An 18729-nucleotide genomic window follows, 5' to 3' on the forward strand; every position below is an offset into this window, starting at 1 on the left:
CCAAAATCCGAATCCCAGGGTGACAAGTGCAAGCCGTCCCTTGAAGCAGCGTGGCTTGTCCAGCATGTCATCCCAGGCAGACAGACATTGGATCCCCTTTGAATGACACCAGAGTTTAAGCCAATTGTTAAAGCTGATCATCTTATCTCTGTATTGTGGCATCATTCTTGGTGAAGGTAGGATACTGCTCAAGGTCAGGGTCATACCTGCTTGGGCTACATAATCAGAGAGCTCCTCTATTTCTCTTATCATGTAGTCCAAGGAGGTACGTCTCAGGTCGTTAACACCAGCGTGGACAATGATTGAGTCGTACTTGTACCTGCTGTTGAGAGACCTGAGTGCATGCATTATGTGGCGGATTCTAGCACCCGACAGACAGCTTACTGTGACCTTCTCCTTACTCAGTCTGGTGAGCGGGACGTCAGTGTGTCTGACTATGGAGTCACCAATGACTAGTGTGTCTGGCATTGTGTTTGGCCTTAAGGGCTGTGACTGCTTGACACTCTGACTGTGTGGTCTATGTGTTGCAGGTGTTGTGTTCTGAGGTGGTAGTTGTTTGGGTGTCTGCTTTGGTGGCCTCTGCTGTTTTGGTAGATTTTTGATCAGAGCCTCCGAGTATGTCTTTGTGTGTTTATGTGTATGATTTGAGGTTGTGATGGTATTATGTGAGACTGGGTCTATAGTGTGTGTGGTTACCTTCTCCTCCTGTCTGGTCATGCCAGTCCTATGTTGAGAGAGCTCAGCCTCCAGTTTGGCCGTATAGTTGCATCTCTCGCATGTATTTGTGTTTTGTGGGAGGAGGAGAGGGTTGTTCAGTGTACATGAGGCAATTGTAACATTGCCTCAATATTCCCAGGTTCACCAGCTGAGCAGGAGAGGACATTAGCAACTGATCCCTCGACATGCTAGAAGGAATAGACAGAAAAACTTAAGAAAAGGTTCTGGGGGATGTGGGTGACCGAGAAATGGGGTTTGCTTTTTGGGGTACTTTCTATAACAAGAGTGCTGTATCGAGGTGATAAGTACTGTAGGAGCAAGTGCTTCGCTATACAGATAGAGAATAGTCTACTTGGGAGTCAAGTAGAGATAATTTATAGTTGTAGGATACACTAAATAGGACAGTAGTATACTTTGAGGAAGGTAGTTTTAAGGGAAAATTTGAAGAGTGGACTTTAGGTATCCCTAATAGTTTAAATCTGATTAACCGGCGCTGCCCTAGTGGGCAACAGTAGCAGCTCCGCGCTAAATCGCGCTAAAGCACGCTAACGCGTGCTTTATAGCAGGGGGCTGGAAAAAACAGGAAATGACCCAAAATAGCCGACGAATTACTAGTTGCTGCTTCTAACCACTCCTCTGAGGACAAACAAGCAGCTCAGTACTCCCCACTCCCACTGGTGGGATGGCTTGCACCTGTCGCCCTTGGGATTCCAGATACTGGCTAAGGCTCTTGCCACCCCTCTAGTGCCTTTTTTAGGCAAGATTCAAATGACAAATTCACCACCGTAACAGGTACAAGCAAGGAAAATCTAAGGGTAATGCTACTCAATGCTAGAAGTCTACACCTCAAAATGCACTCACTCGAGTCACTCCTTAAAATAGAGAACATCCACATCTATGCAGTGACAGAGACCTAGTTCAAGGCTCCAGAGAGCACCCCTGCATTTCCAGGCTATAATTCATACCACACAATTTGGCCACATAACTTGGACCGAAGCACTAAAGGCGGAGGCGTGTCCATATTCATTAAGAAAATCCACACCTCCAGACTAGTTGCTCAGCATAATGCATCTGAGATTATCCAAGTGCAACTAACTCTGGGCAAGTCCGCAATGCAAATTGTAGTTTGCTACAGATCCCCCACCAAGCCCCAGGATTCCCACTCCTCATTTCTTGATACACTGGAAAATATTAGGGTACAACATAACACCCTAATAATGGGCGATTTCAACTACCCCACCATTAACTGGGAAAACTATTCAGATAGCAACTCTTGTGCTCAATGTTTTCTGGAATTCATAAATTCCAATGCCTTGGATCAACTTATCCACACCCCCATCAGGGGCAGCAATATCCTAGACCTGGTCATTACCAACATGGGAAACCGGTGTTCCACACCAGAGGTCAATTCCTCATTGGTCAGATCCAACCACAAGCAAATCACCCTAGACATCCACATCCCAGCCCCACCCCCCATTAGGGAAACCACCGTAAAAAATTTCTCCAAAGCCAACTTCATGCTTCTTAAGACAGAAGTGGCAAACTTCATGACACCCATGCTGACGGACAATAGAGATACCACTGCTGAATCCTATACAATTGCACTTTATAAGCACTTACACGAGTGCATGGATCGTGCAATCCCTAACAAAACCAAGGTGCTATCCTCCAAAAAAAGGAAGCCAATCTGGTGGTCCCCTACTATAAACAAACTCTACAACAGAAGAAAGAAACTGTTGCAAAAAAGAGTAAAATCCCATGATTGGAGGAACTCCGTGGTCAGCCTCAGTAAGAAGCTGAGATCCCTCATAAAATCCTCCAAAGCTAGTTACAAAAACAAAATCATCACTGATTCTAAAGACAACCACAAAGCATTCTATAGCTATGTCAAGAATCTCAATGGCAACACTCAGATCTCCTCTGAGTTACAGCACAATGGTACTAAGTATACAGAACCAATTGATATTGCCAACATCCTGGCAGATAGGTTCAGTGCTAACTTTACCCCTCTCTCATCCCCTAAAGGGGCCATCTCTATACCGGAAGAATGCAAAGTACCTGTAATCACAGCTGCACAGGTAAAAAACACACTCTCCAAAGCCAAGAACACAGCATCCATGGGACCTGACAACATCCCAGGCTGCGTTCTACATGAACTACAGAACGAACTGGCACCCCACCTAAGTACCATGTTCAATCATAGCCTCAACTCAGGCTTTGTTCCCACTGAATGGCGCACAGCAATGGTTATCCTACTCCACAAAGGGGGAGCCACCACAGACCCTGGGAACTACCGCCCCATTAGCCTGATGAGCCTGGTCTGGAATGCTATGGAGCATATCATCATGGAACTTATAAACAATGACATTGGTAATCTCCAAACTCTGGACCCTACCCAGTTTGGGTTTGTAAAAGGCAGATCATGTCTCCTAAACCTAATAGACTTCTTTGAAGCAGTCACCAGAGCTGTAGATGAGGGTAAGGTGGTACACACAGCCTATCTAGATCTCACCAAGGCTTTCAACACCATCCCCCACTCTGGAATTATAGACAAACTCACTAAACTAGGTATAAATCCCTATGTTACAAGATGGGTTGCCAACTGGCTCACTGACCAAATCCACACTGTGAAAGTAGCAGACTCTAAATCCAACTTCAGACCAGTAACAAGTGGAGTACCACAGGGTTCAGTCCTAGGTCCTCTCCTGTTTGGTATCTACTTCTCTGAAGTACAGGCTAACACAGAAGGTCTTTGGCTAACAAAGTTCGCGGACGACTGCAAACTAAGAGCCATAATCAAATCTCCTAATGATGTGGATATCCTAGAAAGGGCCTCACTGAGGCAGATGCCTGGTGTCAAAGCCATGGCCTCAAGCTCAATGCCAAAAAGTGCATTGTCATCCCTTTTAGTAAAAATTCTGTACCCATGAACTACCACATATGAGGTAGTCTACTTAACACCGAAAGTGTGATAAGAGACCTTGGGACACAGGTGGACAGTAGTCTCTCCTTTGATAATCACATCGCCACAGTAGTCAGGAAATCCTTCTATGTGGCACACCTCATCACAAAATGTTTCTCATCCAGGAAAAAAGAGGTCATTGCTCCCCTCTACTCATCACTCATTAGACACATTATAGAGTACAATGTCCCTTTTGGTATGTACCTCACATGACATCTACAACAACTGGAAAGGCCACAGAAATACCTCACAAAGAGGATTACCGGCTTCAAACAGATGCCCTACGCAGACCGTCTCAAAAAATTCCAGCTTTACTCTGTCGCATATCACCTACTCAGAGGCGATCTCTGCCTAACATACAAAGCTATGTCAAACCCAGAGCTGTTGGACATGCTCCATGTAAAGAAATCCCGGCCCCTCTGAGATACATGCTGTAGGGACCTAAACCTTGTCACCACAATAAACAGAACATGCTGGAGGGATAGATTCCTGTCTCAGAGACTTCCCATACTCTAGAACAAACTACATATCTATATCAAACAAACCTCCTCATTAGCACTCTTCAAGAAAAATCTTGATGATTGGATGGGAGATAGGAAATTCACCCAGGGGATCACTTCTGTGGCTTTGCTTGACAGGGGCACAGGAAAAAAAATTCTTGGGTGGCAAAAGCCAGGGTACAGTTTGGCTAGGCTTATATAGGCCCTAGAGCCAATAGCCTTGCACCTACCTATGAACTTATGAACCTATAAGATTTATCTGCAATCAACTGGACATATAAGCTTAATTAAGTACACTTTTATCTGTATTTTTTCATATACTAATGCATTGTATTTATTTTTTCACTGAATATTAATTGAATTGAATATTGTGGTCTTTCTGTGTCTCTACTGGGAGCTGTTTAGAAGTGTAGTCAGTGGTAGAAGTGGGGGTAGTTTCACTTCTTTGATATTCTGTGTTTAACTCCTAGCCTATGGGATTTGTCCTGCCATGTAAGTGTTACATCTTATGTTATTTCTGCTAAAATACCTGAGCTGCTGGTGGCTAAGATTTACCTGCAATCAGCTAGGCATATAAGCTAAATTAAGTACACTTTTATCTGCACTTTTTGACTATAGTGTTGCATTTTGTTTATTTTTTTCACTCAATATTAATTGAATTGTATATTGTGATTTCTCAGTGTCTCTATAGGGAGCTTGTTAGAAGTATAGCTAGTGGTAGCAGTGGGGAGTAGTTTCACTTCTTTGATATTCTGTGTTTAACTCCTAGCATAGGGGGATTGTCTTACCATATAAGTATTACATCGTGTGTTATTTCTGCTAAATATCTGAGATGGTGGCTAAGATTTACCTACAATCAACTGGATGTATAAGTTAAATTAAGTACACTTTTATCTGCACGTTTTCATACAGTACTGCATTTTATATTTTGTTTTCACTGAATATTAATTGAATTGAATATTGTCATCTCTCTGTGTCTCTGCAGGGTACTTCTTAGAAGTGTAGCCAGTTGTGGCAGTGAGGGGTAGTTTCACTTCTTTGATATTCTATGTTTAACTCTTATCCTAAGGGGTTTGTCTTGCCATATAAGTGTTACATGTGTTATTTCTGCTAAATATCTGAGCTGTTGGTGGCTAAGATTTACCCAAAATCAGCTGGACGTATCAGCTAAATTAAGTTCACTTAACTGGGAAAACTACTCATGTACCACCACCTTTGCCCAACGGTTCTTGGAATTCATAAATTCTAATTCCCTGGATCAACTAATCCATAGTCTCACCAGGGGCTCCAATATCCTAGACCTGGTCATAGCCAACATGGGAAATCGATGCCCCACACTTATTGTCACCCCCTCGTTGGTCAGGTCTGACCATAAGCAAATCACCCTTAACATCCACATCCCACCCCCACCCCCCAGTAAGGAAACCTCCATAAAAGACTTCTCCAAAGCCAACTTCATGCTACTCAAGTCAGAAGTGACAAACTTCATGACACCCATGCAGACAGGAACTGAAAGTTCGACTGCTGAGTCCTTCACTAAGGCATTGTATGAACACATCCACTCATGCATGAATCGTGCCATCCCAAATAGAACCAAGATGTTCTCCTCGAAAAAAAGGAAGCCAATCTGGTGGTCCCCTGCCATAAACAAACTTTACAACAAAAGGAAGAAACTGTTGCAGAAGAGAGGAAAATCCCAGGATGGAAAAAAAAAACCCTTACCAGCCACAGTAAAAGCTGAGATCTTTCATAAAATCCTCCAAAGCTAGTTACGAAAATAAAATTGCCAAAAATTCCAAAGTCAACCACAAGGCATTGTAGTTGTAACTGTAACTATGTCACGAATCTAAATGGCAATGCTCAGATCTGCTCTGAGCTACAATAGAATGGCATTAAATATACTGATCCCAAGGATATTGTCAGTATCCTGGCAGATCAATTCAGTGCCAACTTCACCCCTCTCTCACCCCCTAAACGGACCATCTCAATACCGGAAGATTGCCAAATTCCAGTAATAATGACCACACAGGTAAAAAATGCACTCTTCAAAGCTAAGAATACAACATCCATGGGACCAGATGACATCCCAGGCTGTGTACTACATGAACTAGAAAATGAACTGGCACCTCACCTAAGTGTCATGTTTAATCATAGCCTCACCTCAGGCTCTGTGCCCACTGAGTGGTGCACAGCTACAGTTATCCCACTCCACAAGGGGGGATCCACCTTGGATCCTGGGAACTACCACCCCATCCATCAGTCTAACGAGCCTGATCTGCAAGGCCATGGAATGTATTACCATGGAACTTATAAACAAAGACATTAGCAACCTTCAAACACTGGACCCCACCAAGTTTGGGCTCGTGAGGGGCCAATCTTGTCTCCTGAGCCTGACTGATTTTTTCAAATCAGTCTCCAGAGCCATGGATGAGGGTAAGGTAGTCCACACAGCCTATCTGGACCTCGCCAAGGCCTTTGACACCATCCCCCACTCTGGAATCATAGATAGACTTACTAAGCTGGGCATTAATTCCTACTTCACTCGATGGGTTGCCAACTGGCTTACTGACAGAACCCACACTGTAAAAGTAGCCGACTCCAAATCCAGCTCCAGACAAGTGACAAGTGGAGTACCTCAGGGTTCAGTCCTGGGACCACACTTGTTGGACATCTACTTCTCTGAAGTACAGACCAACACTAAGGGATTCTGGCTAACAAAGTTCGCAGATGACTGCAAATTGGGAGCTGTTATTGAATCCCCAAATGATGTGGATACTCAACAGAAGGGCCTTACAGAAACAGAGAGCCATGGCCTCAAGCTCAATGCCAAAAAATGTATAGTTATTTCCTTTGGGAAAAAATGTACCAGTGAATTACCACATAGGTGGCTGTACACTAAACACCAAAAGTGTGATAAGAGACTTAGGGACATAGGTGGACAGTGATCTCACCTTCGATAACCACATCACCACAACAGTCAAGAAATCCTTCTATCTGGCACACCTCATCACTAAGGGCTTTTCATCCAGAAAAAAGGAGGTCATTGTCTCACTGTACTCATATCTCATTAGACCCATTATAGAATACAATGCCCCATTTGGTATGTACCCCTCAAGACATCTGCAACAACTGGAAAGGCCACAGAAATACCACACTAAAAGAATCACAGGCTTAAAGCAGATGCCCTACGCTGACTGCCCTAAAAAAACTCCAGCTATACTCTGTCACATATCATCTACTCGGAGGTGATCTCTGCTTAACATACAAGGCCATGTCAAACCCAGAGCTGTTGGACATGCTACACTTAAGGAAATCCCAATCCCTCAGAACCACATGCTCCAGGGATCTAAACCTTGTCATCACAATAAACAAAACATGCTGGAGGGATAGGTTAATGACCCAGAGTCTCCCCAGACTCTGGAATAGACTGCCCATACATGTCAAGCAGAGTGCCTCTTTGGCCCTCTTCAAAAGGAACCTTGACGATTGGATGTGAGAAAGGAAATTCACCCCGGGGATGACGGCAGTCGCCCTGCTAGACAGGAGTCCAGGGAAGTAAATAGTGTGGGAAGAAATAGCGAGGTAATTGTTACGGCTAGGCTTGTATAGGCCATAGGGTCGATAGCCTGGTACCAACCTATGAACCTAATCTGCACTATTTTCATATAGCACTGCATTTTATTTATTTTTTCACCAAATACTAATTGAATAGGATATTGTGGTCTTTCTGTGTCTGTACAGGGAGCTAATTAGAAGTGTAGCCAGTAGTAGCAGTGGGGGATAGTTTCATTTCTTTGATCTTCTGTGTTTAACTCCTACCCAGGGGGGGTTTGTCATGCTATAAAAAAGTGTTACATCTTGTGTAATTTCTGCTAAATATCTGAGCTGTTGGTGGCTAAGATCTACCTGCAAACAAGTGGACGTATAATCTAAATTAAGTACACTTTTATCTACAGTTTTGCCATATACTACTGCATTTTATTTATTTTTTTCACTGAATATTAATTTAATTGAATATTGTGGTCTCTTTGTGTCTCTACAGGGAGCTCATTAGAAGTGTAGCCAGTGATAGGAGTGGGAGTAGTTTCACATCTTTGATATTCTGTGTTTAACTCCTAGCCTAGAGGGGTTTTCTGCCATATAAGTGTTACATCTTGTGTAATTTCTATGAAATATCTGAGCTGTTGGTGGCTAAGATTTACCTGCAATCAACTGGACGTATAAGCTAAATTAAGTACACTCTTATCTCCACTTTTTTCATATAGTACTACATTTCATTTATTTTTTTCACTGAATATTAATATTGTGGTCTCTCTATGTCTTTACAGGGAGCTCTTTAGAAGTGTAGCCAGTGGTAGGAGTGTGTGTGTGTGTGTGTGTGTGTGTGGGGGGTAATTTCACTTCTTTGACATTCTGTGTTTAACTCCTAGTCTAGAGGGGTTTTCTTTCCTTATAAGTGTTACATCTTGTGTAATTTCTGCTAAATATCTGAGATGTTGGTGGCTAAGTTTGCCTTCAATCAACTGGATGTATAAGCTAAATTAAGTACACTGTTATCTCCACTTTTTTCATATAGTACTGCATTTCATTTATTTTTTTTCACTGAATATTAATTGACTTGAATATTGTGGTCTCTCTGTGTCTGCACAGGGAACTTGTTAGAAGGGTAGGCAGTGGTAGTAATTAGGGGTAGTTTCACTTCTTTGATATTCTGTGTTTAACTCCAAGGCTAGGGGGTTTGTCTTGCCATATAAGTGTTACTTCTTGTGTTTTTTTCTGCTAAATATCTGAGATGTTGGTGGCTAAGATTTACCTGCAATCAACTGGTCATATAAGCTAATTTAACTACAGTTTTATCTGCACTTTTTTCATATATTGCTGCATTATATTTATTTTGTCACTGAATATAAATTCAATTAAATATTGTGGTCTCTCTGTGCCTCTACAGAGAGCCTGTTAGAAGTGTAGCCAGTGGTAGCAGTGGGGGGTAGTTTCACTTCTTTGATATTCTGTGTTTAACTCCTAGCTTAGGGCATTTGTCATGCCATACAAATGTTACATCTTGTGTTATTCCTGCTAAATACCTGAGCTGTTGGAGACTAAGATTTACCTGCAATCAAATGGTTGTATAAGCTTAATTCAGTACACTTTTATCTCCTCTTTTTCACATAGTACTGCATTTTTTTTCACTGAATATTAATGGAATTGAATATTGTGGTCTCTCTGTGTCTCTACAGGGAGCTTGTAGGCTGTGGTAGTAGATGGGGGTAGTTTCACTTCTTCAATATTCTGTATCGAACTCCTAACCTGGGGGGTGTGTCTTGACATATAAGTGTTAAATCTTGTGTTATTTCTGCTAAATATCTGAGCTGTTGGTGGCTAAGATTTACCTGCAATCAACTGGATGTATAACCTAAATTAAGTACACTTTTATCTGCATATTTTCTCCATATACTACCGCATTTCATTTATTTTTTCACTGAATATTAATTGAATTGAATATTGTGGTCTCTCTGAATCTCTACCAGGAGTTTGTTAGAAGTGTAGCCAGGATAGCAGTGCTTGGTAGTTTTACGTCTTTGATATCCTGTGATTAACTCCTAGCCCACGTGGTTTGTTTAGCCATATAGGTGCTACATCTTGTGTCATTTCTGCTAAATATCCAAGATATTGGTGGCTAAGATTTACCTGCATTCATCTGGACATATAATCTAAATTAAGTACACTTTTATCTGCAAATTTTTCATATACTACTGCATTTTTTTAATTTCATTTTCATTGAATATTAATTGCATTGAATATTGTGGTCTCTATGTGTCTCTACAGGGAGCTTGTTAGAACTATAGGCAGTGCTAGCACTGGGAGGTAGTTTAATTTCTTTGATATTCTGTGTTTAACTCCTAGCCTACGGGGTTTGTCTTGCCATACAAAAGTGTTACTTTACAGGGAGCTTGCTAGAGGTGTAGCCAGTGGTAGCAGTGCGGAGTGTTTTCACTTGCCATATAAGTGTTACATCTTGTGTTATTTCTGCTAAATACCTGAGCTGTTGGTGGCTAAGATTTACCTGCAATCAACTAGGCATATAAGCTAAATTAAGTAAAGTTTTATCTGCACTTTTTTTACTATAGTACTGCATTTTGTTTATCTTTTTCACTCAATATTAATTGAATTGTAAATTGTGGTCTCTCAGTGTCTCTATAGGGAGCTTGTTAAAAGTATAGCCAGTGGTAGCAGTGGAGGGTAGTTTCAATTCTTTGATATTCTGTGTTTAACTCCTAGTCTAGGGAGATTGTCTTACCATATAAGTATTACAGCTTGTGTTACTTCTGTAAATATCTGAGATGGTGGCTAAGATTTACCTACAATCAACTGGATGTATTAGTTAAATTAAGTACACTTTTATCTGCACTTTTTCATACAGTACTGCATTTTATATTTTGTTTTCACTGAATATTAATTGAATTGAATACTGTCATCTCTCTGTGTCTCTACAGGATATGTCTTAGAAGTGTAGCCAGTGGTAGAAATGGGGGGGGGGTAGTTTCACTTCTTTGATATTCTAAGTTTAACTCTTAGCCTATGATTTTTGTCTTGCTGTATAAGTGTTACATCTTGTATTATTTCTACTAAATAACTGAGCTGTTGGTGGCTAAGATTTACCTGCAATCAACTGGACATATAAGCTAATTTAACTACAGATTTATCTGCACTTTTTTCATATATTGCTGCATTGTATTTATTTTTTCACTGAATATTAGTGGAATTGAATATTGTGGTCTCTCTGTGTCTCTACAGGGAGCTTGTTAGAAGTGTAGGCTGTGGTAGTAGATGGGCGGTAGTTTCACTTCTTCGATATTCTGTGTCTAACTTCAAACATAGGGGGTGTGTCTTGCCATATCTGGGTTACATCTTTTGGTATTTCTGCTAAATATCTGAGCTGTTGGTGACTAAGATTTAACTGCAATCAAAGGATGCATAAGCTAAATAAAGTACAGTTTTATCTGCACGTTTTTCATATAATAATGCATTGCATTTATTTTTCACATAATATTAATTTAATTGAATATTGTGGTCACTCTGTTCTCTACTGGGAGCTTGTTTGAAGTGTAGCCAGTGGTATCAGTGGGGGTAGTTTCACTTATTGATATTCTGTGTTTAACTCCTAGCCTAGGGGTTTGACTTGCCATATAAGTGTTATATCTTGTGTTATTTCTGCTAAATATCTGAGCTCTTGGTTGCTAAGATTTACCTGCAATCAACTGGATGTATAAGCTAAATTAAGTACACTTTTATCTGCTTTTATTCATATAGTACTGCATTTTATTTATTTTATTTTCACTGAATGTTAATTAAATTGAATACAGTGGTCTCTCTGTGTTTCTACAGGGAGCTTGTTAGAAGTATAGGCAGTGGTAGCACTGGGGGTGTAGTTTCATTTCTTTGATATTCTGGGTTTAACTCCTAGCCTACAGGGTTATTCTTGACATAGAAACGTGTTACATCTTATGTTATTTCTGCTTAATATCTGAGCTTTTGGTGGCTAAGATTTACCTGCAATCAACTGGACATATAAACTAAATTAAGTACACCTTTATATGCACTTTTTTCATATAGTACTGCGTTTTATTTATTTTTTTCACTGAATATTAATTGAATATTGTGGTCTCTCTGTTTTTCTACAGGGTGCTTGTCAGAAATGAAGCCAGTGGAAGCTGTGGGCGGTAGTTTCACTTCTTTGATATTCTGTGTTTAACTCCTAGCATAGGGCGGGTTTGTCTTGCTATATAAGTGTTACATCTTGTCCTATTTCCACTAAATAACTAAGCTGTTGGTGGTTAAGAGTCACCCTCAATCAACTAGGCATAGAAACTAAATTAAGTACACTTTTATCTGCACTTTTTTTGATATACTATGGCATTTTGCTTATTTTTTTCATTGAATATTAACTGAGTTGAATATTGTGGCCTTTCTGTGTCTCCATAGGGAGCTTGTAAGAAGTATAGCCAGTAGTACCAGTGGGGGTAGTTTCACTTCTTTGATATTCTGTGTTTAACTCCTAGCCTAGGGGGCTTGTCATGCCATATAAGTGTTACATATTGTGTTATTTCTGCTAAATATCTGAGCTGTTGGTGGCTAAAATTTACATACAATCAACTGGACATATCAGCTAAATTAAGTACACGTCTATCTGCACTTTTTCCATATAGTACTGCATTTTCTATATTTTTTTCACTGAATTTTAACTGAATTGAATACTGTGGTCTCTCTGTGTCTCTACAGGGAGCTTCTTAAAAGTGTAGCCAGTAGTAGCAGTGGGGGTAGTTTCACTTGTTTGATAGTCTGTGTTTCACTCCTAGCCTAGGGGGTTTGGCTTGCCATGTAAGTGTTAAGTCTTCTGTTTATTCTGCTAAATATCTGAGATATTGGTGTCTAAGATTTACCTGCAATCAACTCTATGTATAAGCTAAATTAAGTACACTTTTATCTGCACTTTTTTCATATAGTCCTGTATTTTATTTATTTTGATCACTGAATATTAACTGAATTGAATATTGTGGTTTCTCTGTGTCTCTACTTTGAGCTCGTTAGATGTGTAGCCAGTGGTAGTAGTGCAGGGTAGTTTCACTTCTTTGATATTCCGTGTTTAACTCCTAGCATAGGGCGGGTTTGTCTTGCTATATAAGTGTTATATCTTGTCTTATTTCTACTAAATAACTGAGCTGTTGTTGGTTAAGATTTACCTGCAATCAACTAGGCATAGAAGTTAAACTAAGTACACTTTTATCTGCTCTTTTTCCATATACTATTGCATTTTGGTTATTTTTTCACTGAATATTAACTGAATTGAATATTGTGATCTCTCTGTGTCTCTACAGGGGGCTTGTTAAGAATGTAGCCAGTGGTAGCAGTGGGGGTAGTTTCACTTCTTTGATATTCTCTGTTTACCTCCAGGCCAAGGGGGTTTGTCTTGTCATATAAGTGTTACATGTTGTGTTATTTCTGCTAAATATCTGAGCTGTTGGTAGCTAAGATTTACTTACAATCAACTGGACGTATAAGCTAAATAAAGTACACCTTTATCTGCACTTTCTTTATATACTCCTGCATTTTATTTATTTTTTTCACTAAATATTAATTGAATTGAATATTGTGGTCTCTCTGTGTCTCTACTGGGAGCTTGTTTGAAGTGTTGCCAGTGGTACCAGTGGGGATAGTTTCACTTCTTTGATATTCTGTGTTTAACTCCTAGCCTAAGGGGTTTGACTTGCCATATAACTGTTATATATTGTGTTATTTCTGCTAAATACCTGAGCTGTTGGTTGCTAAGATTTACCTGCAATCAACTGGATGTATAAGCTAAATTAAGTATACTTTTATCTGCTTTTTTTCATATAGTACTGCATTTTATTTATTTTATTTTCACTGAAAATTAATTGAGTTGAATACTGTTGTCACTCTGTGTTTCTACAGGGAGCTTATTAGACATATAGGCAGTGGTAGCACTGGGGGGGTTCATTTCTTTGATATTCTGGGTTTAACGCCCAGCCTAGAGGGTTATTCATGACATACAAAAGTGTTACATCTTATGTTATTTCTGCTTAATATCTAAGCTTTTGGTGGCTAAGATTTACCTGCAATCAACTGGACATATACACTAAATTAAGTACACTTTTATCTGCACTTTTTTAATATAGTACTGCATTTTAGTTTTTTTCACTAAATATTAATTGAATTGAATAGTGTGGTCTCTCTGTTTTTCTATAGGGTGCTTGTTAGAAGTATAGCCAGTGGAAGCTGTGGGGGTAGTTTCACTTCTTTGATATTCTGTGTTTAAGTCCTAGCCTATGGGGTTTCTCCTGCCATATAAGTCTTAAATCTTGTGTTATTTCTGCTAAATATCTGAGCTGTTGGTGGCAAAGATTTACCTACAATCAACTGGACATATAAGTTAAATTAAGTACACTTTTATCTGCACTTTTTTCATATAGTACTGCATTTCATATATTTTCTTCACTGAATATTAGTTGACTTGAATATTGTGGTCTCTGTGTCTCTACATGGAGCTTGTTAGAAGTGTCGCCAGTGGTAGCAGTGGGGGATAGTTTCACTTCTTTGATCTTCTGTGGTTAACTTCTAGCCAAGAGGGAGTTTGTCTTGCCATATAAAAGTGTTACATCTTGTGTTATTTCTGCTAAATATTTGAGCTGTTGGTGGCTAAAATTTACCTGCAATCAACTGGACATTTCAGCTAAATTAAGTACATATCTACCTGCACTTTTTCCATATAGTACTGCATTTTATAAATTTTATTCACTGAATTTTAATTGAATTGAATATTGTGGTCTCTCTGTATCTCTACAGGGAGCTTCTTAAAAGTGTAGGCAGTGGTAGCAGTGGGAGTAGTTTCACGTCTTTGATATTCTGTGTTTTACACCTAGCCTAGGGGGTTTGTCTTGCCGTACAAGTGTTACATCTTGTGTTATTTCTGCTAAATAGCTGAGCTGTTGGTGGCTAAAATTTACCTGCAATCAACTGGACATATCAGCTAAATTAACTACACATCTATCTGCACTTTTTCCATATAGTACTGCATTTTATAAATTCTATTCACAGAATACTAATTGAATTGAATATTGTGGTCTCTCTGTGTCTCTACTGGGAGCTTGTTAGAAGTGTAGCCAGTGTTACCAGTGGGGGTAGTTTCACTTCTTTGATATTCTGTGTTTAACCCCTAGGCTAGTGGGTTTGTCTTGCCATATAAGTGTTATATCTTGTGTTATTTCTGCTACATATCTGAGCTGTTGGTTGCTAAGATTTACCTGCAATCAACTGGATGTATAAGCTAAATTAAGTACACTTTTATCTGCTTTTTTCATATAGTACTGCATTTTATTTATTTTATTTTCACTGAATATTAATTAAATTGAATACTGTTGGCTCTCTGTGTTTCTACAGGGAACTTGTTAGCAGTATAGGCAGTGGTAGCACCGGGGTATTTTCATTTCATTGATATTATGGGTTTAACTCCTAGCCTAAGGGGTTATTCTTGACATACAAAAGTGTTACATCTTATGTTATTTCTGCTTAATATCTGAGCTTTTGGTGGCTAAGATTTACCTGCAATCAACTGGATGTATACACTAAATTAAGTACACTTTTTACCTGCACTTTTTTCATATAGTACTGCATTTTATTTTTTTTTTCACTGAATATTAATTGGATTGAATATTGTGATCTCTCTGTGTCTCTACATGGAGCTTGTTAGGAATGTAGCCAGTGGTAGCAGCGGGGGTAGTGTCACTTCTTTGATATTCTGTGTTTAACTCCAGGCCTAGGGGGGATTGTCATGTCATATAAGTGTTACATCTTGTGTTATTTCTGTTAAACATCTGACCTGTTGGTAGCTAAGATTTACTTACAATCAACTGGACGTATAAGCTAAATAAAGTATACTTTTTTATTTACTTTTATTTTGTTCACTGAATATTAATTGAATTGAATATTGTGGTTTCTCTGTGTCTGTACTCTGAGCTTGTCAGAAGTGTAGCCAGTGGTAGTAGTGCGGGGTAGTTTCATTTCTTTGATATTCCGTGTTTAACTCCTAGCCTAGGGGGTTTGTCTTGCTATATAAGTGTTACATCTTGTCTTATTTCCACTAAATAACTGAGCTGTTGGTGGTTAAGATTTACCTGCAATCAACTAGACATAGAAGCTAAATTAAGTACACTTTTATCTGCACTTTTTTCATATACTATTGCATTTTGGTTATTTTTTTCACTGACTATTAACTGAATTGAATATTGTGGTCTCTTTGTGTCTCCATAGGGAGCTTGTAAGAAGTATAACCAGTGGTACCAGTGGGGGGTAGTTTCACTTCTTTGATATTCTGTGTTTAACTCCCAGTCTACAGGGCTTGTCGTGCCATATAAGTGTTACATCTTGTGTTATTTCTGCTAAATATCTGAGCTGTTGGTGGCTAAAATTTACCTGCAATCAACTGGACATATCAGCTAAATTAAGTACACATCTAGCTGCACTTTTTCCATATAGTACTGCATTTTATAAATTTTATTCACTGATTGAATTGAATATTGTGGTCTCTCTGTGTCTCTACAGGGAGCTTCTTAAAAGTGTAGGCAGTGGTAGCAGTGGGAGTAGTTTCACGTCTTTGATATTCTGTGTTTTACACCTAGCCTAGGGGGTTTGTCTTGCTGTACAAGTGTTACATCTTGTGTTATTTCTGCTAAATACTGAGCTGATGGTGGCTAAAATTTAGCTGCAATCAACTGGACATATCAGCTAAATTAACTACACATCTATCTGTACTTTTTCCATATAGTACTACATTTTGTAAATTTTATTCACAGAATACTAATTGAATTGAATATTGTGGTCTCTCTGTGTCTCTACTGGGAGCGTGTTAGAAGTGTAGCCAGTGTTACCAGTGGGGGTAGTGTCACTTCTTTGATATTCTGTGTTTAACTCCAGGCCTAGGGGGGTTTGTCATGTCATATAAGTGTTGCATCTTGTGTTATTCCTGCTTATTATTGGAGGCCTTGGTGGCTAAGAGTTATCTGCAATCAACCGGATGTATAAGCTAAATAAGTGCAATTTTACCTGCACTTTTTTCATATAGTACTGCATTTTATTTATTTTTTTCACTGAATATTTATTGAATTTAATATTCTACTCTCTCTGTCTCTCTACAGGGAGCTTGTTAGAAGTGTAGGCAGTGGTAGCAGTGAGGGGTAGTTTCACTTCTTTGATATTGTGTTTAACTCCTAGCCTAGGGCATTTGTCATGCAATATAAATGTTACATCTTGTGGTTTTCCTGCTAAATATCTGAGCTGTTGGAGACTAAGATTTCCCTGCAATCAACTGGATGTAAAAGCTTAATTAAGTACACATCTATCTGCACTTTTTCCATATAGTACTGCATTTTATAATTTTTTTCAGTGAATTTTAATTGAATTGAATATTGTGGTCTCTCTGTGTCTCTACAGGGAGCTTCTTAAATGTGTAGCCAGTGGTAGTAGTGAGGGTAGTTTCACTTCTTTGATATTCTGTGTTTTACACCTAGCCTAGGGGGTTTGTCTTGCCATACAAGTGTTACACCTTGTGTTATTTCTGCTAAATATCTGAGCTGTTGGTGGCTAAGATTTACCTGCAATCACCTGGACATATAAGCTAAATTAAGTACACTTTTATCTGCACTTTTTTCATATACTACTGCATTTTATTTATTTTTTTACTGAAATTTAATTGAATTGAATATTGTGATCTCTCTGTGTCTCTACAGGGAGCTTGTTAGAAGTGTAGCCAGTGGTAGCAGTGGGGGTAGTTTAACTTCTTTGATATTCTGTGTTTAACTCCTAGCTTAGGGATTTGTCTTGCCATATAAGTGTTACATCTTGTGTTATTCCTGCTAAATATCGGAGGTCTTGGTGGCTAAGAGTTATCTGCAATCATCTGGATGTATAAGCCAAATAAGTGCAATTTTATCTGCACTTTTTTCATATAGTACTGCATTTTATTTATTTTTTTCACTGAATATTAATTGAATTGAATATTCTGCTCTCTCTAGCTCACTCTACAGGGATCTTGTTAGAAGTGTAGGCAGTGGTAGCAGTGGGGGGTAGTTTCACTTCTTTGACATTCTGTGTTTAACTCATAGCCGTGGCAGTTTGTACTGCCATATAAGTGTTACATCTTGTGTTTTTTCTACTAAATAACTGAGCTGTTGGTGGCTAAGATTTACCTGCAATCAACTGGACATATAAGCTAATTTAACTACAGTTTTATCTGCACTTTTTTCATATATTGCTGCATTGTATTTATTTTGTCACTGAATATTAATTCAATTAAATATTGTGGTCTCTCTGTGCCTCTACAGAGAGCCTGTTAGAAGTGTAGCCAGTGGTAGCAGTGGGGGGTAGTTTCACTTCTTTGATATTCTGTGTTTAACTCCTAGCTTAGGGCATTTGTCATGCCATACAAATGTTACATCTTGTGTTATTCCTGCTAAATACCTGAGCTGTTGGAGACTAAGATTTACCTGCAATCAAATGGATGTATAAGCTTAATTCAGTACACTTTTATCTGCTCTTTTTCACATAGTACTGCATTTTTTTACTGAATATTAATGGAATTGAATATTGTGGTCTCTCTGTGTCTCTACAGGGAGCTTGTAGGCTGTGGTAGTAGATGGGGGTAGTTTCACTTCTTTAACATTCTGTGTCGAACTCCTAACCTGGGGGTGTGTCTTGACATATAAGTGTTAAATCTTGCGTTATTTCTGCTAAATATCTGAGCTGTTGGTGGCTAAGATTTACCTGCAATCAACTGGATGTATAACCTAAATTAAGTACACTCTTATCTGCATATTTTCTCCATATACTACTGCATTTCATTTATTTTTCCACTGAATATTAATTGAATTGAATATTGTGGTCTCTCTGTGTCTCTACCAGGAGCTTGTTAGAAGTGTAGCCAGGATAGCAGTGCTTGGTAGTTTTACAACTTTGATATCCTGTGATTTTTTAAATTCT

This window comes from Protopterus annectens, chromosome 8.part0 (assembly GCF_019279795.1).
Source record: "Protopterus annectens isolate FY-2018-M chromosome 8.part0, PAN1.0, whole genome shotgun sequence".
Lineage (NCBI taxonomy): Eukaryota > Metazoa > Chordata > Ceratodontiformes > Protopteridae > Protopterus > Protopterus annectens.